A 20,640-nucleotide genomic window follows, 5' to 3' on the forward strand; every position below is an offset into this window, starting at 1 on the left:
AGGTCAGCAGATGAATTCGGAATCAAAGGCCATTCTCCTCATTGCTGATCAGGTTCAATGTTATGCCCTTCAAAACCACTGCTAAACCACACACGATTCAGCTGAACTAAAGGGTTAAAGAAAGTCGTTTCAGGGTAATTCTAATGATCTCCTTCCCACCTTTAGACTTCAGAACGAAAACAGTTTTGAAGTTTCTGCCTCATTGGAGTGACATCATTTGCACCTTTCATTCTGGGGTTGTCTTAGCTGAGCTGCACAGTGGTGTTCTGATGTGGACAAAGCTACTGGAGTTTAGAAACAGGAAGGGCTAGAAACTCACTTTTTAAAGTAAAATAAAGCTTACACAGTGGGGGATTTCCTTAACTCTCCAAACTCTGGCATGTGTTAGGTAGTCAGGAAAGAATAATAAAATTCCCCAGGAAGAGCATTTCACAAATGGCAGTGGTTAAAACGTGGTTTTCTAGGTGGCCATGGGTCAGATTTCCATTCCCTTCTCCTCACCTCCTGCAGGGCTGGTCTCAGGTTGCTTTTTCGGAGACAGGTCTGCAGAGTTGTTCAGAAGAGCCAAGCCTTCCAGAACAGCCCAAGGACAGGCTGGAGGATGCCTAGCTCAGACCCGGGTCACCGAAGAGCAGCACTAACTTTCAGTGGCAACTGCCTTGACCACACAGGAAAGGGCCCCAGCTCCCCTGAGGTGCTGGAGACTCAGCCAGAGCCCTGTGAGCAGGGAGAAAGGAGGTGCCTGTGCAATGGAAAACAAACAACAGGAACCCCAGAGGTACACAATGCTTTTAGCAGGTAGCCTCAAGGAATACAGGACAAAATTGATGACCTTAAAGATGAAAGCCGTGCTGCTGCAGGACAAATGTGATTTCTGAGAGTCCTTCAAAGAGCAGCTCTACGGTGTGGAGTTGTCAAGACAGTTAGTTCAGCCCTGAGGGCCTCAGGGAGTGAAGAGGAGCTTGGGAGATCCTGGTGCTGGGGCCCAGAGGGGACAGACAAGTTTAATTTGGGGGTTCACATCTGTAACCTGTAGTAGCCAAATGAGGATTGAGGAGAAATGTGGGAATGAAAAGATCCAGATGGTGACACCCTAGTACATTTATGTATTTCATTATAGTCCAGTCAGTCCTGCTATAATATCACATCCGTGTTCCTTAAATGGGCCTCGCTATGGAAAATCACACAATAAGAACCACAGGGCTTAGAGGAAAATGGGGTGGTGGGTACAATCCCTAAAAACTTGGTCAGTGATATACAAAAAAAAAAAAAAGGAAATCTAAACAAAATGCTAGCACTGCCTCATACATGTTGAGTGGTTAAGGAACACCTATATCTTTCAATAAATATGGCGCCTTATCTTGAAAAAGACCTGAAATTTGCTTGCGGAAGTGGGCTTTGCAGTAAGGGCGTTATTGTGACATGGTAGAAGGAAGATTATCAAAATTTGCAATTTTAAAATCCTGGAGTTTGTTTCTCTTTGAAATATAGGCCCTTTGAAGGAGGCATTTATAACAGATGCCTGCTTCATCAAAACTGAAAATTTGATTCAACGTATAGTTCTCAGTTAATTTCTGAATCCCTGCTGGAAATTCTTTCCTCGCTTTCTCATCTGCACTGGGGCTTCAGCCCACAGCTGGAGGCTTTAATTGTAGCGGGGTCTGAAACCACCAAACCAGCTACTGATAGTACTAAAGTGTACAGCATTTGGCATTTTCCGTTAAGGTCTGTTTGTACAGATAATGCTATCTCTTTGTGAGACAGGTTGACCCATTTTGCACCGTCTGGTGTTCAAGTTCAACAACGCTCATCTTTCCATCTCTTCTAGTATTTCAGGCCTTATTTTTAGTTGATTTCTCAACCGTGGAGTTGCTCCATCCATAGACATTCTTTTCTCGTGGTTTTGTGGATTCACTGATGTCTATTGCTTGGGAAATTTCATGTGTTCTCTTGATTCTTTTGAAATTCATTTTTACGGCAAGCTTCTCCTTGAGACATAAAGGTTTTCCTTTTCATGACCTGTTTGGTGTTTTTGAATCAGGATGCTTAGATATTGAATGAAGTTTTTTAAAAATATAGAAGAGCTCACAAATGTGAAAGAATTGAGAAACACGACCTTGTAAGATAACACACTTGGTTAGGATAAGTCGGATGGATAGGACAACACATGTGCAAGGTGGGTGTGGGAAGTGTGTGCGTGTGTCCACTTTGTGAATTCCTGCAAGACTTGGTTCAGCTTGTTGCAGTTTTCTCTGTCATCTAGTTTGTCCTACAAAATTTCCCGTGAGAAATTCACATTATTCTCAAATTGTCCCATTACATATTGACCTAATTGTAATAAATTTGTGTTGTCAAAACAAATGTTACTTGCAAACCGTTTATGGTACCGCTGCTTCTATATTTTCTTGGCTGATCATTATTAGAATTCTGTGAGCTAGATGGGAACATTAATGTCCCCATTATACAGATGAAAGAACTGGGGCTGCACATCTCAAAGCTTGGGAGCGAGCCTGGAACTGCCGGGAGTTAAGAGAAGAGTCCTGACTGTGTTTAAATCCCTGGTGGTACTACTTCCTAAAGCCGTCTTCTGGAAGTTTGGTTTTGTGAGCCAGGAGATTTTTTTCCTCTGCCTGAGTAATGTTCAAAGTCTCTCCCAGCTCTGAGAGACTTTCTGCTATATTTCACCTTTTTAATTGACCATCTTCAGGTAGAGGGCACCCTAAATTTCAAGGTTGGCTCTTGAAATAGGAGTTCTGCCTGTGCTGTGCTGCAGGCAGAGGATAAAGAGAAATCATTCTTTCATTCTTTAAGAACATCCCCAGGCAGAGCAGCTGAGGTCCCTCTTTTGGGGTCTGACTTGATTTGCACCCATTTGGAGATTGCCCTCTTGGAAGATGGTGACCCTTCACTGTCCCTGTCAGGGCCATGGTGATTGTGGCTGTCACCAACCTTACTGGGAGAGGAGATCTGGGTGTAGCCAAGCCTCCTCTTCGTCCTGGTCCTGTGGAGGCCTGACAGCTCCCGTCAAACCCCAGTGCAGTGGCAGGAAGGCATCCCACTGTTTCCAGCAATGAGCTCGGGAATGACCTCTGCTGCTGCTGCTGTTTCTGCGGCTGTTCAGGGAGCACCTCTACGTGCCCCAGGCTCTGAGAAGCACTTCACATGTTCATTCACTCACGGGTTCCACTAGTGTTTGTACTTGCTGAGGGCCTGCCATGTGCCAGGGTCATTCTTTTGGTGGACGTTGTTTCCTTTGCTTCTTACAGTTTGAAGCCCCCAACTGACTGGCTCCCAGTCTGTGCCCTTAACCCTGTGCTGTCCTGCTTCTCTCATTCAAGGTTGTCTTAGTTAAGGGTGCCAGAAGCTCAGTCAGACTCAGTTATTTTCCTTCTTACTGGAGCCCCGTAAACTTGTCAATGACCTTCCCATGACCTGGATAACAATTTCTCATCTTGTCACTGCCTTTCACGTGTGGGTATAGATTTAGTTCCCTTCCGTTTAGACAGCAAGTGCCTGAGGGTCACTTTTGTGTTTATTTTGGTGAGCTTTGGTTCCTTCCCTCTCTCCCTCCCTCCCTCCCTCCCTCCCTCCCTTCTTTCCTTCCTTCTTTCCTTCCTTCCTTCCTTCCTTCCTTCCTTCCTTCCTTCCTTCCTTCCTTCCTTCCTTCCTTCCTTCTGTTTTTGAATTTATGCACTACGACTCACTCTACAAATCTTGGAGGAAAAAAAGAAAGAACAAAGAAAGCAGAGCAATCTAATACTGAAAAACATTTTTTTTTTAACTTCATGAATGAGGCCTTTGAACTCGCTGGCCATGCCCCTCCCTAGCCTGCACGTGTCACGCCCTGCTTCCAGCTGGGGTAGAGAGTCTGAGGAGCTCTGGCCCTGAGCCCACAGTGGCGGCTGTTGTGTTTCCCTGTCCTCTGATTGGCAGTGGCAGCTGCCGCGGCTGGAGAGGAAGAGCAGCCGGGCACTTCCTGCAGGAGTTGAAGTTCATTGCAGCAGCCATGGTAGCTTTCTGGGCAGGGAAGCCAGCCTGAGCCTTCACCTGTCATGGCCAAGGGCAACAATGAGAACAAATGACAAGGAAATTCCTGCAACCAATGGGCTTGGGGTTATCTCCAGGTGGTGACAAGAAGGCGGTGTCTCCAGGGCTGGTTTTGAAACTTTCTGCATTGACTAAAACCCAGGTTCTCGGCACAGGGGATGTGACTCATGGCTGAGAAATTCCCCATGGCCTTGGATGACATTTACCTTGATTACCTCTGAGTCACATTTCTGGGAGGAATTTTTTTTTTTTTTTCCACCAGAAGCCATGTGAAGGGAAAATGGCATGGATGGTTGTTTGGAAACACCAGAGGAAATGGGGTCACATGTGTTCTTAGTAGGAGAATTAAAGACATGAAAGAGTGGAAAGAAAAACAAGGCAGAAAAGGAAGGTCGTTGAAGAGATGCAATCTCTGTCTCTGGCAATGAAGGACTCTGAACTTCGGCCTCCTATTGTGGTTACAGAAACTTAGGATGTGAGAAATGGAGCCAGCATTCACTCCTTCATGTCATGGTGTTTTTGTGGAACACCTTTGGTGTCCAGGTGTGTCCCCCACTGGTGATAACGATGGGGCACAATTCACAGTTCTGCCCTGGTGGGGTTGCTCTCAGTGAAGGAGAAAGATAGCAATGAAGTAATGAATCAAATGGCATCTTTGAATCCAGCCCTTTGACTAATTAACAGAAATACGTTCAGATGATGTTTTTGAGCAGTCACCCCAATAAATTCATTAGGAAGGCAAAAAAGGAAGCAAGCTCTTGTACTAGAGATATACATTTCTTATTATATACTATCATATGTATAATATGTACATTTCTTATTATAAATCATAACATTACAATGTACAATGGAATATTATTCAGCCATAAACAGGAATGAAGTTCTGACACCAAAAGAAGAAGAAAGAAATACATTCAGAGTGTCCAGCTCCAGGATGCCGCACACACGCAGAGCAGGAGGGGAGGAGACCAGAACATGGCCCTCGAAGGGTGCTGCGCCCAGAGTCCTGGCTCTTGCAGCTCCCCAGTTTCATACCTGGGACTCTCGTCTCCTTGAAGAACCTGCAGTGGTGTGGAGCTGACTGGGAACAGGAAAATAAAGGGCGCCCTTTGATATGTCTGGTTCTCCCTGTTCTCTGTGTTTGAAGCCTCATCTGTGGTTTAGAGTCCTCTTAATGTAAATGTAGATCTCAGTTAAATTCCAGACTCCAAAAGTGTGTCTGGAGACAGGAAACGCAATGCCCCAAGTCCTGCGGGATTCCAAACCACCGACAGAAAAACAAAAACAGAAAACACTTTGCACCAGATTAGCTTCAGTTCTGCTTGACTTAGATGAATGTATCTGAGGCTATTTCCTACAAAAGGACCATTTGCAGCCAACAGGCAGCAGCTTGGGAAGTGAAGGGAGGCAATACTGAGGAGCAGAAAGAGTTATGGATGAGGATTTGGAGATCCATCATCTAACCTGGGCTTGCCACTGACTGATTCTGAGAGTCAGGCAATCCCACAGGCTGGGTGGACAGAGGACAGAAGGTCAGGAGATCTAGGGTAGGGTCCCCGTCAAGAAAAGAACAGGCATGGTTAGGAAGAGTGTGGGTACCTGAGAAGACTGCAAATAAACTGGACCAAGGGGAGGGGCTGCAATGAGTGGCCAGGATCCCAGCATCTCACAGAGCCTTGTGCGAGCCAGGGAGTGAAGGACTGGTGTGCTTCCTGCAACCGGAGTGTCCCGGCTGAGGGAGGCTGGGCAGGGAGGATCTGGAGGAAGGACTGGCCGGCTGCCTGGCTACCCTCCTGCTGGGAGGGAGGGTGGTTTTGCCTCACTGGTGCCCTGTGTTCTCTAAACCCAGGTCAGAGCTCACTGACACTCTCCCCAACCCACACGCCCCCGTGCACCCTGGCCATCTGGCTGCTCCCTTGACCCTACCTTCTGGCCTACCCTTCGGGGCTCTGTCCTCCCAACTGCCCTTCAGTGACCACTGCACACCAATCCATCTGACAGGCAGCCTTGCAGCAAGGCTTTATTAAAGACAGGAGCACAGCACCGCAGTAAGGAAAGAAAGGAGAGGCGGCAGGGGAGGGGAGAGAAAAAGAAATATGGAAGGAGAGAGGCAGCAGTGTGAAGAGGCTTTAGCTAAAAGTCGACTGAGGTCCGAGTGGGAGGGACAGTGTGAGACAGTAATGCTGCCAAAGAGAAAGCTGGAACCTGGTCCTGCACTTCATCCAGTCTCCAGAGAGTGGGAAGGTGCAGCCCCACTGCACTCCCCCCAGCACCTTCCTTCTTCACCACTGTCCTCCATGCATGCAGCTCAGGTTTGTCCCCAAAGTCCTGCCCTCACTCCACACCCACCACAGTAGCCAGGAGGGGGCTTGGCTCCTTCTCCCTCTTGTCCTGTATGTTTAGAAGCTTCATCCTGTCAGAGTGGTCTTAGCTCCTTGTTCTCAGTCCTGTTTCTGTCCATTTGGCCCTAGCCACCCCCAGTCTCACCCACCACCTGCCAAAACCAACCAGAGGAGTGGCCAGATCAGAGTTTTGATGGCTGTGGAGAGTATTGACCTAGCACTGTGCATGTGAAGCTGTGTGTGCACATGCATTTGTGCATGTATGTGTACATGTGTGTATGTCAGGGGAATGGGAATGTTGTAGCTTCAACAAAGAAGATTTGAGTTTCATAGACCAGGGGCTAAGAAGGTTCTCTTAGCTGGGTAGCAATCCAAAGGCATGAGTTAAGCCACACCCAGCCAAATCTGTGATTAAATAAATACCTGTAATCTACCCCTGTATATGTTGTGTGACCTAAGACTCCTTCTCTGGAAATGAAATAAATTATTGTTGTTCCTACAGCTTTTTCTTGAACACAGCTGGAGTGTGCATCATGCTGGTGGCCCAGGTCAGTGAGCAGAGCTAGGAGAGGCCTTCAGGAAGAGCCTCTGGAGCTCACCATGTCCTCGATTAAAGAGGAGAGAACCTCCACCTGGCTGGCGGCTGGGTGACTGGGGAGGAGCAGAGAGGATTGCTGAGGATGGAGTTGCCCCAGCAGTTGGGACACTGTCTTATCAGGGTTCAGCCGAAGCCCATTATTCACATGAATTGTCTTCCTTTCTTATTACTTTGTTATAGACGTGACATTCAGTTAATAGAAAGCTAAAGCAACAAGTGTTCACAATCCCATCTTGAAATCAAGTCAATGAAAAATATTGATGATGTCCATCCATCATCAATACACTCATCCACGGATTGAGTTTACACTCAATTTAAACTCAGTGTAAAACTCAATCCATGATGCACTAGCAACTCCAGTGTACACACGGACACAGCTGGCAGATGAAACCGACTAATCAATGAGATTTTCTCAGGATCAGGCCTAACCATTCTACCCTTCACCAAGTTTTCAGTGACTTTCCAGGGTGGTTTGACTTTGAAACCATGGAGGTGGGAGCCCCAAGCTCAGCCAAACCCCACCTGTTCTTGTTGTTCACCTCCCTGTGCCAGTCTCTCCCCTTGAAACATTTCCAGGTCTCTGTGGGAGGCAGAGCTTCTGCCCAATTGTGACATGGTGCCTTGATGTTGATGGCCTGGAATGAATGGAGTCTATGCATTTGCCACTAAACAAATGGTGTTTCACCTGCGGTTGTTGGTACACATGTATGCTTCTGCATTTCAATGATTTTCTTTCTTCCCTAATCAACCTGCTCAAGGCAACATGTACAAGCAGCCTCACATGCATCATTGCAAGGCTGGGGCCTGATCATGTCCAATGAGGGTGGCCAGCTTTCCCCGCCAGAAACAAGAGGCACTGGGAAAAATGGAAATTGGACAATAGTCTTGTATACTCCCTGCTCTGTCATGGATGGCCTTCAGCAGGAAACCAATCAACGGAATCAAAAGAACATGGTTTCCTGTTAACATACAGCAATGCCAAATCCACCAGACATTATTGTTTCATGCCCTGTGCCAGTCATTGTCAAGCACAGCATAAGTAATAACATATGACTGGGGTTGTGGTTTTAGTGAAATATTCTTTTGCTTTTGGCATGACTCCACACACCTTCATATTGCCCTTTCCCAAACTTAGGGAGGCTTTTTCTTTCTTTCTTTCTTTCTTCTTCTTCTTTTCAGACTTCTTTTCCCCCAAAAGAACTATATCTGGCTGTTTTACTGCATACCAGCTCTTAAACCCAATCCAGCTGACTCCCAACCTCCTCAGCCTTTTCTTAAGCAACACTTTTTAAAAATATGTTATTATTATTGCATCACATAGGGCTAAAATAAACCCACTGTGTATTGGCCTTCAACAATCTTGCTTTTCCTCTGAAAATGGCTAGTTCCCTAAGACTGGCTTTAAGAGAGAAAAACCTCTCACATAATATTTTTCTTACTTTCCAGGCTGATCTTGAAGGTGATGATAGGTCATAAGCCGCAGCCTCGGCAAGGATGTTACAACCCCCGGAGCGGGTGGGAAGTACATGTGTGTTTGGAATGCAACAAAAGGGAAAAGTTACTGGTGTGCTTTTGACAGGACCCTACATTTTTAACCCTTTCTCCAAACCTAGAGAAAACCCAAGTCCATCAGCTACTCAGAAGCTTTTTCCTAAAATGACATGATTCAGGGGAGAATGTGAGTAGGCATCTGAATCTTTTTCTTTTTTCCTCTCAGACAGATTTGGTCCAGGCCCTACTTCCCTCTCTCCCTCTCTTACTCGATGTGTGAATCTGGGAAAGCTGATAAACTTTGCAATCCTCGTGTCTCTCCTCTGGAACACAGAGCAGACATTCACCTCCCAGGGTTGTCATCAAGAATAGGAGTCAAACTCTGGCACTTGGCTCCCTGCTCCGACACGGAAGCCTTTAGCAGGAAGTGTACCTTGTAAGTGCTCCATATGCCACATAATCATGATTATTAAAGCCCTTTGGAAAGCACTGCATCCCTGCTCCGAGTGCTTTTGGGAGTAACCATTAGGGAGTGTGGGCTTCAGCGTTGTGGAGGTGTTAGGGCCATGGGCCGAGCAGCTTCTCCATGATGTTTGCGTGCCTTACTTAGTTGTCATGAAAGCTCTAGGGGAGAGAGATTGGGCCGTCACTGTAATTCTCATTTCATAGAGGAAGAAGTGGAGGCCCTTGCACACTGCTAGGGTTGGCACAGCCGTGACTGGACCCCCGGGCTCTGGAGCCCTTGCTATTGCTCCATCTGTACATCCCATTTCTCTCAGAGCTGAATTAATTTGTTCTTGGCCTGTCTCCGCAGCTCCCTGAGGCCCTTTCCCTCCTGGTCCTTTCCAGGAAAGACAGAGCGTGCGTGCTTGCTCTCTCTCTCTCTCTCTCTCTCTCTCTGGCCTGTACTGCCTCCTGTGGTCTCCCAGGGCTGCTCAGACATGCATAGGTTCTAAACAATAAGATGATTTTAATGGCTTGTATCACATTTTTTTTCCCTGCAAGTCCATCCCTGCCATCCTTCTCCAGAAAGCTTTCCTGAAATGCAAGTTCATTACCTGCAGGCTCCTAGATTAACTCTTTATCTCTGAGGCTAAACCAGATTACTACTTGAAAATGGGGACCGGTAACTATTGGTAAGAGGAAAGAGAATGGCGCTTTGGAGGATAGGGTATTTGGGTTGGGGTGGGTCTTAGTCCAGGTTCCCAGGGAAACAGACTCTGAGATGGAAAGTGCCTGGAGGAAATTTACAGTGGAGGGTCCTCAGGATGGACACCTGGGGCGGAATGGGCATGTGGTTGGAGGAAGAGGACTGGGCAGAGGGAGGCATATACAGTAATGACCAATGTAGTTGCCACAGAGGCTCAGCTAATCCCAGAGGAAGCCGGGGTAGCCCTTCAGAGTTGTGCTGCCTGGAGGGAGGTGGTGGAGCCTTTAAACCTTGTATTGACCTGCTGTTGGGTAGAGGCCGTTGCCAAGGTTGTGACTGTAGACGAGGTATAACCTAGGGGTAGTTCTGCAGAGGGACTTGGCTGAAAGCCTTCACCCACTGGGGGAATGAGACCTCAGCCCCGAAGGGGTCTGGGTGGAGTGCCTGGTATCCGCTCCAGAGAGGAAGGCAAGGGTGAGGCCTGGAGCAGCAGGTTAGCTAGGAGCTGGATAATGGGTGCTTTGGAGACTTCAATGAAGACTTTCAGACTAAAGTCCTGGGAAAGGAAGGGTAGTTTCTTTCAACCTGCAACTGAAACAGCAGGAAAGGCCCCAAGACCTGGTATAGGATAGAGCTTTGCTGCTGTGCCCACTCCCACTCTCATAAGAACTTGGCCAGGCATCCGACCTTGGGTCATGGTGTCAAATAAGATATGGACCTTATATGAAACAGAATCTCTGGGGCCAGGAATCTGCCTTATAAATCTCTTCCTCCCCACCACTCTTTTGTACTCCTGTACTAGAGCTTATCAACCTCTCTACCACAACTGTTTCTAGAATTGGCAAGGTCTTCAAGGCCAAGAGCAGGTATTTTTCTTAATAACAATATTTGCATGGCTGAGTTATATCACACCATGGATGTCCAGATCACTCCTGTAGGAGGCTGTAATTGGCGTGGCTGTGTCACTCATACTGATTGCCCTAGTAGTCACCGTGATTCTCCTTACTCTTCTTTGGGGGTACCACACTCTCTTCCCATTTACCCCTTTTTGCCAGCCATGCGGCCCGAATTGGAGCAGACTTCTGTTTATAGGACTTGACCTCTCTGGCCACAATCATGAATTTGTGGGATGGGCAACTGCCCTTAGCTTGGCCAATCAATGTCCCCACCTCTGCCCCCAGTGACTGATGCATAAGTGTGCCCATGACTCAAACTAAGCCAGCCCAAGTCCTTCCCCCAGGAATTATTTTCCCAAACTAAAGCTGGTATGGGGAAGATGAAGAGACTTTCCCCTCTGCTCCTGAGGCCATGAATGTGATCCTAATGCTTTAAGTATGTATATATAGCCAGTGGCATGGAGAAAGTGACCGGCAGAGCAGAGGAGACACCAACCAAGAGAAGCAGAGATGAGAAACAAGGGTGCATTCTTGTGGTGTTCGAGTCACCTGTGGTTTTGTGTGGTTTGGTAATGTGAACCAGTAACCAGTGTGTCACTGCTGTATTTCCTGGTTCTCAGAAGATGGTATTGGGCCTCTGAGGCTAGCACATCAGGATGTGACCATCTATAAATGTGGACTTACCGGACATACGGGCTACCTGGGAGGGGTAGTGAGGAGGGATGGAGATGAGAAATAAGAGGTGGAAAAGTCTCCATTTTCTTGCCCCTCCACCATGGGCATGCATGAACAACTAAATACTGTCTCTGTGTGTGATGTCTCTGTATTTCTTTCTCGTGTTGAGAAAGAGAAGGGAAGAGAAGAGAAAGCCAAAACTTTCAATACAGTGTTCCAGGAAACCACCACCAATAGGTGGAAATTAGCCTTTGATATGAAACCTTCTTTTCCTTGGATCCTTGGATCCATTGCCTTTGTGTTTCTTTTAAAAGAGGTCTTGGCATGTTAGTTTCTACATGTGGCTAAAAATTTTATGTATTTTGTCTCTGCACCCAGATGTGTCAGCAGAAAATCTTGTATGACTTTCCCCGAGCTCATCTGAGAGAGAAGGCCCCTACCTGCCATATTATCTTGGCTTCTTCCAAGTACCAAACCCAGTGCCAAGACACATTCACAGAAGGATCCCTCTCCTCAAGACTCAGTTTCCCTCTGACATGTCCGGGCCTTACCTTGAGAATGAGGAGGAATTCTTGCAGAATAGAAAAGTTGAAGTCATCTTCTAATTGGTTTGGATTGAGAGGAAGAGAGCAAGTAACTATTTGGGGTATAAGAAATCCTGCCTCCTTATTTGGGGTGATGGTGGTGAGTGAGGGTGATGATGGAGGTGGTGATGATAGTGGTGGCGGTGGTGAGGGCCGCACAGGAGAAGGAGGTCTTTCGCACTAGTTTCTTCCACACCTGAGGCATTATCGCTGATGATTTCTGTCGTATCGCAATGTAATGCTCCTCTGCAAAACACGCATTTAGAATATGAGGGACATGAAGTAAAAGCTTACACACAGGGATACACGCAGTTTTCTCCTGCCCCTTGAGCTAAGTAAAAAGCACCTATCAGGTTGCCCATCCTTCTTCCTTGCATTTAAGGAAAGCATTTTAGAACTCTTCTTCTGCCCCACCCCCACTTCCTCCTCCTTCTTCTCTGTCTCCAAATTAATCTTAGCAGGGAGTCCTGAAGCAAATGATCATGTTACAAGTCTAAATGTGATAGCCTGTCATCTTTCATTACTTTTGACATAAACAAAACTGTCAGAATTCTCTGAGACCCGCCTTTGGTTCAGGGTGTTCTCTTCGAGGCAGGAAGATCCGTCAGGATTGGAAAAGGGAGGGCAGCTCCACGGCAAGGAAAAGAATGTAATGGAAGGATGGAAATGATCTCCAGTTCCAAAACTGAGTGCTCTTTCAGACCATTGCATTTGGGGGGTTACTGATGAAGGCCGAAAATGTTTACATAATTGTGGCTTATTTTATAAAGTCGAGGTCTGGGGGCACTTAATTAACCAGATTAATTTCTTCGTCTATCCCCTGCAATTTCCTTGACTATTTGGATTTTATGTGCAATTAAAGAATAATTGCCTGGCTTGTCTCCTGGAGATTGGTGCCTTCCATGGACTGAGGTGGAGATGAAGATTGGGAGAGTATGTTTTTACATGGAAGAAGAATACCTGCCTATTGGTATTTAGGACTCTGAGCTAATAATGCACCATCAGTTTAGGCACACGCACACACACAAATAATGTTTTAGGAAAAGTTTCTTTTTTCTTTTTTGTCTTTACCCGACAATATGTTTTTATTGATTTTAGAGAGAGAGGAAGGAGAGGGGAGAGAGAGAGAAACATTGATGTGAGAGGGAGACATCGATCAGTTGCCTCTTGTATGCGTTCCGACGGGATGGGGGTGGAGGGGCATCAAGCCCCCTACCTAGGTATGTTCCCTGACCAGAAATCAAACCCACAACCCTTTGGTCTTTGGGACACTGACCCAATCAACTGAGCCACCCAGCCAGGGCAAGTTTCTTATTCTTTACATACTTTGAATATTTATCCCTCATCAGTGGTGCTGGGATGAGTATAAATGAATCCAAGCATCTATTCATCAGAGGCTGCTTATCTTTTTCTGGCCCCTCATTCAGAATAGCCACAGTTTTCTGAAGGAGCCATACATACCACACTTCAGGGGAGAATTATTTGGTTCAAAGAGAGAAGGACTGGGGCCGTGGTCTTTGTCTGGGGACATTTCAGAACTTTAATATTTTGGTAACCCATGCTCTATAAATCACTGAATTACATCAAGTCTAGTTAAAACCCCTCTGGGCAGCTGTTTAAAATGCTGTCACTGCAGTAAGCAATGTCCTCTGCGTCACATGGCAGGTGGGGGCCGAGAAGGGGATGGGTTTTGTTTGCGTTTCTTTAACTCCAGCTAGGTTTACCCCTGACTCCACTTCTGTGAGTAGTCCCTTCATTTCCAGTTATTTCAAAGGCAGGATACGAAGGCCACTTAGTCCATTGGGGTTAAGCCTTCCCATCAGATTGAATTCTTTTTCCTTACGTTCTTCTCTTCAAGCCATTTAGCGAAACTACCACAAATTGTTAGCTTCGGATTAATATGTTTAATAAGTCAAATCTGGACTATTTCAAGCCAGGCAGGCAGGCAGCCCGGAGGATTGGTTGCAGCTGAGCAGTCCCACGGCTTTTCCTAGGTCATTGCTGGGGGCCGAGACCACCTGTGTAGCACCTGTGGGCAACTCGGGTCTAATGACCCCAGCGAGCCCTGCTTTGCCAGCCCCGCTCTCTGGCCTCCAGATTTGCTCTGGGGTCTGTCAGTGCAGGGGTATCAAGAGGCCAGATCAAGGGGAAGAAGCCTGCAGTGAGGCCTTGGCTCCCCCTTCCGAATGCTGTGTGTTTCTAGGTGTGCTGCCTGCCTCTGCTTGGGATCCAGGCTCCTTGGAGAAAAGGACGCTGTGGCTGTCCTGTTCACGGTCACACCCAGGCCTGGGTCACATGTGCATAGAATGCGTGCACACGCAAGAGAGAAAAGTTTAGCTCCAGTGAATTTATTCACAACTTTTCAATCAGAAAAGTGGCAATTAAAAATCAAATATGCTATCTTAAGTTGAGCAGACTTACAAACATCAAAAGCTTAAAAAAATCAAATTCCACATTGTGTATTGGGGGGCACCTTTATCTTTTCAGAGTCTTGGCCCTTCATTGCTCTTTGTCCTTCCCTGGTACACAGTAGGTGCTTAAGAAATTTGTTGAATCACTTCATGAATCCAAATTAACAGCAGGGCTTTGGAATCAATATCTGAGTTTGAATCTCAGCATTTCTCTTACTATCTGTGTGTAACCTTGGGCAGGTTACTCAACCCTTTAGAGTTTTAGGTTAATTTGAGGGGAGGATTAAGTAAGATAAAGCATGCAATATATTATATATACGATATGAATGGTATATATCATGTATATTCTACTCCCCATTGCATTTGTCCCAAGGGCAGCCAGAGTGAACCTATGTGAGGGGCAAGAGCTGGTTTTGTTCCTGTCGTTTCCAGCTGAGGATGGTGTGCAGGGCTCTCCTGGGGAGGGCAATGAGCAGCCCAGCTTTATCTGAGGGTAGAGCAGGGTTGGGCAGCACAGGGTTCAGGAGAAGATGTGGGCTCAGGCTTTCCCCTCCCTCTGGGCCTAGAAAAGGAATAAGACAGGGCCACAGTTCCTGGCTCCTGGGGCAGAGGGCGGCAGAGACCCCAGTGAGGAGTCTGGTTGGCTTGGGTGGGAGAAGCACCCCCTGTTCCACCCACAGCTCAGGATGCCTCCAGGTCCAGTCCTGCTGCATCTGGGAATCTTCCAGGGGCCACAGGGGCCGCCAAGGCACTGCACACACAGACATTTGTCTATTTTGAACAGAAAAAAAAAAAAAGCTCGGCAGGACACAAAATAAAACAACAGCAGCCTAGGGAAATGGGATTCAAAAGACAATCTGCTCATTCTGAGTGAAACCAAATGTGAGGCAGCGACACGCAGCGCTTCCCCCAGCAAGGCCCGTGAGGTCCGCAGTATTTGGGAATCCCAGCGGGTGTTCCCAACTAGCCTGTCTCTGGCCCCTGACTTTGCTGAGATTTCTCACTAGGTCACTATTTCTTTAAAAAACAGAGTAACAGTAGAGCCCTTAATTCTCTCCCCATCATCTCAATTAAGTTTATGGAAAACGCAGTCAAAAAGGGGAGTGAGTTGTGGCCCTCTCTAAGATATTCTTGTTCTCTGAGTTGCCTCAGGTGGAGGGCCTTTGTCCTGTTGGCCTTCTCTGGAAGCTTCCGTCACAGGAGAGACTGCGCCGGAAATGTTGCCTCTCTGGAAAGAGATTTTTCTTTCTTTCTTTCTTTCTTTTTTCTTTTTAATTTTTTATTGTTATTCAATTACAGTTGTGTGCCTTTTCTCCCCATCCCTCCACCCCACCCCAGCTGAAACCTCCTCCCTCTCCCATCTCCACCCTCCCCCTTGATTTAGATTTTTATTTCTTACAGTTGGGGGGGGGGCACATTTCCCTTCCCTCCCTTCCTCTCTCTTTTCCTTCCATCTTTTCTCCCTTCCTTTTTGGTTGAGAATTTACTTGATTTTTTTCCTGATAATAAGCATGCTTTTAGGTCTATTTGTTTTCTAAAAGTTTGACCTAACCATTTTCTTTCTCTCCCCACCCCCATCACTCTCAGGCAGGCAAAATTTGAAGTAAATGTTTAAAATTAATTTCTAATATATGTTGAGAGACCCATCCCTCTTCCCCAACAGTCAATAATATAATTTATGTCATTTTATGTAATAGTTCTATCATTTCTCTACTTGGTAGAGCCTGTCTCTCTCTCTCTCATTCTCACTCTTGATGAAGAGAGATTGTTCAAAACTCATCTTCATCAGTTAGTAGCTTTGTGACCTTGGGTAAATCATTCAGTCTTTTTAAGCCTCCACTTCTTTACCCAAAAAAGTTACTAATGCTCACTTTATAAGACTGTTGGACTGGTGAAATATACCAAATATGAAATGTACTCGGCACATAGAGAACACTCGGTCAGGATGGCCACAGGGTGCTGCTCTTCTGAATACAACTAGTTCTATAACCCTCCCCTGCAACTCTCTGCCCTTGAAGAAAACTTAGGTGAATAGGTTCCTGGCTCAGGGATCTCAGGTCCTTCAGCTTAAACATCCATATCATTTCCTACGAGTATTTCATGTAACAATTTGTCTGCCTTCACTTTCGCACCACTTCAGTCCATGCTCCAAACAGCAAGTGCCTTTTAAAAACAGAAATCCAAAAGAAAACAAACATACACATCTCAGAAATCCCAGATCATGGCGCTCCCTTTCTGGAAATTCTCTGGGGGACAACAGCCTCCTGTGCCGGCCCCCTGTATCTGCCGCCCCACCCCCCTCTCCCCCTGCTGTGCTTCAGCCCCAGGACCACTTTTCTGACCTTTGTCTTCTCTGATGGCATCAAGCCCTCTGCCGCCTTCCAGCTCTGCACTCACTGTTTCCTGGGCCTGAAGCTGCTCTTGAACTGTTGACTCTTCCAGAGCAAATGTCACCCCCTCAGAGATGCCATCCCTGTACCTGAGCTGAAGTAGCACTTGCACCCCACCCCCAGTTAGCGTCTACTTACACCATCTTGTTTATTTCCATAGCACTGTAATTAATTATTTATTCACCCATTGATTGAGTGGATGAACTTATAATTTAGGGGGGAAACAACTTACAAACAATCAGCTCAAGCCAAAAGACCACAAAAACAAACGCGATAGCTCTCAAAGCAAAAAAAGAGAGTCACAGGATTAAACCGTCTTTAAAATCAAAACAACAAAGATGATCATTCTTAATAGGAAGCCTGAGCTGTAGGCCTTATAGCCTGTGGTCAGAGCTCGGATGGATGTAATTCTGCTGCAGGAAAATGCCTGGAGGACTCACAGAAGAGTGAGAAAAGCTGACTTCCCTTTAGCCTGCAGAAGGTGAAAATCTGCACCCAACCCCCAGCAGCTTCCGTGAACGTGGGATGAAAGAATGGGTCTATTATTGTTTTTATGATGATATCTTATGTATTCAGTGCCTACACTAACTAGGTCGGTTAAGGGAATCAGCTGTTGCTGGCTTACACAATTTTTCTCAGGCCCTACCAATGAGCTAATGAGCTTTTTTGTTTTTTAAAAGTAAAATAAATTTTTGGTTTCTGTTGAGAAAATTCTGGAAACAACATATACTAAGCAATTGGTCTGAATTTTCACAAGTCCTCTCTCACTCTTTCTGATGTGCCTTGTTTAGAGGACATTGGCTTTGATGGCAGATTATACATATTTTTCTTGAGTAATTTGGTTTTGATCAAACCCCCAAATAAATGTTTTCCCCTTTTTTTTTTGCCACTTAGTTTACAAGCTCACATGTATTCCAGAAAAATATAATCCACATGGTTAGATTTGTTTACATTCAACTTGTCCCAGGATCATTGGCGGGTGATACATATTCAAAGTATGTGGAGAATAAGAAACCTTTCCTAATACATTGTGTGCGTGTGCCTGAAATGATGATACATTAGCTCAGAGCCTTAAATAGGCAAATCTAACAGTTAGGTATTGCTCTGATGTGTGAAATAGGAGGATTTTTAAAGAAGGCCTGTGTGGACCACATGACTTTTAATAGTTACATATTATTTTAATTTATTTTAAAAGAAGTGATTTCTATTTACCTGCTGGCATTTCAGGATTTTCCCTTCTCCAATCAAATCCTGAGCAAATACTTCCCAACTGGTTCGTTTTCCTGAGTGAAGAGCCGTGTGATTGGAGGCACATTAACCTCACTGCTCTGAGCCTAGGTTTCCTCACTTGTTCCATAGGGACAGAGATGCTCACTTGCAGAGTTGTGGCAGGGGTTAGAAATAATGTATGTGAAGCTCCGAGAATTACGTTTGGCTTGTGGTAGGGCTTTAACAAATGGCAGGTGGTCCCAGCTACCTAGTTGTCAGTCACAATTTGGATGAAGTTCTATAGGGCGCTTATCACCAAGACGGTTATCGGATGTGTATGGAGAGGTGCGTGCAGAAAGGCATGTGCACGGTGACCAGGTGGACAGGGCGGGCCGCTTTCAGAAGGGCTTCTGCAAGAAAAGAAGTGTTTGCTGGCCTAGATATTTAAGCAGTCAGGCACCACTGAGTCCAGCATCTTTCCTAACCTGCATCCACAGCAGACGGTCGGTTGGCCACTTGTCCAAGGCCAACCCAATGTTGACGAGGGTCCTGATGGCTTTGGGGCCGTGCACTGGAGGACATTATCATAAATAAGGCCTGTGTGGGGACCTCATGATTTTGTGTTCGTGATCTTTGCAACTTTGCCTTCCCGCCTTAGAATATTAGCTGTCTGCAGTATAACTCCGTGAACAAGACAACTGCTTCTAACGTGGGATATAAAGAGAGGCTTTTTGCCTCAGCACAAATCTAAAATGGCAGTTCACCCACAAAGCCACCCGTGAACACGAGGTGTCTCTAGGTCTTATGATCTGTAGACCACAGTTGTGTTCTTCGCTGTGAATGGGAGTATTTATAGGGAACAGTGAAAGGCAAGGGAAGCCATGCTAGGCCATCATGGGAAAGATGGTGTCAGATGGCAGGGCAAACCACTGTGGTAACCTCCAGAAGTAATTATGGACATCTGGATTGATGAAAAGAACTAAAGGATGGCAGGCATTCTGCATTTGGGACCGGGTTTTCCCAAAGGAAGATAGATGAAAAAAACATGTTTGCTTTAACTGCTGACTCATGGTACAAAGTTTGAATTCAGAGACTTTAATTGAAAATGCAGGAAGAATGTAAAAGACTTACATAGAAAATATTTTAGTGTATTGGCAAGACATTAATTATAAAACCAGATGGTCATGGTAGAAAAATCAACCAAAAGGCCTTATTTTTTGTTTTGTTTTCGTAGTGTGAAACATTTTTTTACTTAAAAAATTTCAGTATTCTGTTATATATAAGCAAAACCATCTTTCGATTGAGATTAATACAAAGAGTGATTGTCTGGTGTTCCAGAATATTAAAAACACAGAAATCATCATTATATAAACCTGGAACATAAGCGCATTTTTGTGATAGAAGCTTCATGACCAAGACACTAGTTCTCTCTCCCCAGAGGCCGTCCTAATGAGACCATATTTCTCAGCTCCTATTAACCGTGACCGCTGTCTCAGTCGGGGGTCATTTGTTTGCAACAGAAGGTTGGACCACAACTGCGCGAAATTAGCTCAGAAAAGAGTTTCTTGTAAGAATATAGGACACTTCTGCTCTCAGAAAAAACTCATGCTCAGGAGGTATAATCAGTTTAGAAAGTTGACTTAATAATACACATGTATCTCTTCATCTTTATCTTATGGCACACGGTGTCCTCTCTCCGCCTCCCTTTGCACACCTGCTCCATGAGAACCGCATTTCCTCCCCAGGCGGCCTTTCCCTGCCTGGCGAACGACAGGCCCGCTATGGCTGCCTCGTTTAACTCTACCATCTTTGTCTCTGTTTACTATTTGTCCCATCTGTTTTTTTATCCCTCCTTTTCTCTCTTCTTGTCTCCTTGTTTTCTTTTCCTTATATGAATTTAGTGTTTTTAAAATGATTCCATTTTTTATTCTCTACTAGCTTCTTGATTATCCATTCTTTAATTATTCTCTTTCTGGTTACCACAGAGATTACAAACACGTGTCCTTATTAGAGTTTACTATAACTTAATACCGTTAATACTTCTTGGACAATAAAACAACTTTACAACATTTAACCTATTTTCCTATTTGGGCTATTGTTATTGTTGTCATGTGTTTTATTTCTACATACTTTTAATCCCACAAAGCATTATTACTGTTGTTTTAAACAGTCAACATTTATTATGTTTTACCCACATGTTTACCATATCCATTTCTCTACATTCCTTCCCGTATTACCATGTTTCCGTCTGGGATTGTATTCCTTCTGCCTAAATAACTTCCTTTAGTGTTTCTTTTAAGTAAATATCTGCTGCCAACACATTCTCTTGGTTTTTGTTTGAGAGCCTTTATTTTGAAACTTACTCTGTGATCTATGACTGTTTCTTCTACTTGTGGTAGTTAATTTACACAAATGAATTGGTTTTCCCACCTTCAAGGACAGATAGACATCACTGATTATGAAAAATTTTATATTTTATGATTTGAAGATATATCTTTTGTCTAAAAGGGAGGGCTCAAAGCACATTTTATAACTTGGAACCCATAATGTGTCAGGCCCGAAAGGCCCACCATGTATCATGTGCTAGTCACTGGGAATATAAAGTCACATAACACATGGTCTTGTCACATCACTTCACACCAGTCAGAATGGCCATCATAAACAAATCAACAATCAACAAGTGCTGGCGAGGCTGTGGAGAAAAGGGAACCCTAGTGCACTGTTGGTGGGAATGCAGACTGGTGGCAGCCACTGTGGAAAACACTATGGAACTTCCTCAGAAAACTAAAAATGAAAATGCCTTTTGACCCAGTAATTCCACTGCTGGGATTATACCCTAAGAATCCT

The sequence above is a fragment of the Desmodus rotundus genome, chromosome 7 (genome assembly GCF_022682495.2).
Source record: "Desmodus rotundus isolate HL8 chromosome 7, HLdesRot8A.1, whole genome shotgun sequence".
Classification (NCBI taxonomy): Eukaryota; Metazoa; Chordata; class Mammalia; order Chiroptera; family Phyllostomidae; genus Desmodus; species Desmodus rotundus.